We start from the raw sequence: 544 nt of genomic DNA, 5'->3' as shown, positions 1-544 counted from the left end.
TCCTTGGAAGGAAGGTTGGGCAATCCTACTTCCATAGTGATACTGCCTCAGAAACCCAAGGAGGGGTCGCTATGAGTCAGGGCCGACTCAATGGCAAATAACAACAACAACAACAACATACAGCCACAGTAGTCAAAAAAGCATGATATTGGCACAATGATAGACAGATAAGCCAATGGAACAGAATTGAAAGTCCAGATATAGACCCATCCATCTATGGACAACTGATCTTTGACAAAGGCCCAAAACCCATTAATTGGGGGAAGAGACAGCCTCTTTAACAAATGGTACTGGCAAAACTGGATATCCACCTACAGAAAAATGAAACAAGACCCATACCTTCCCTCATACACAAAAACAAACTCAAGCTGGATCAAAGACTTAAATATAAAACTCAAAACTATAAAATTCATCAAAGATAAAATAGGGGCAAATCTGGGCCCCTAATTTATAGCATAAATACACTATCAAGCATAGCCCAGAAAGTGCAGGACATAGAAGAGAAGCTAGGTGACTGGGACCTTTTAAAAATTAAATCCTTACG

The sequence above is a fragment of the Orycteropus afer genome, unplaced genomic scaffold, assembly GCF_000298275.1.
Source record: "Orycteropus afer afer isolate SDZICR_OR568_19922 unplaced genomic scaffold, OryAfe1.0 scaffold00087, whole genome shotgun sequence".
NCBI classification, from domain to species: domain Eukaryota; kingdom Metazoa; phylum Chordata; class Mammalia; order Tubulidentata; family Orycteropodidae; genus Orycteropus; species Orycteropus afer.
This window is presented reverse-complemented; position numbering follows the sequence as displayed.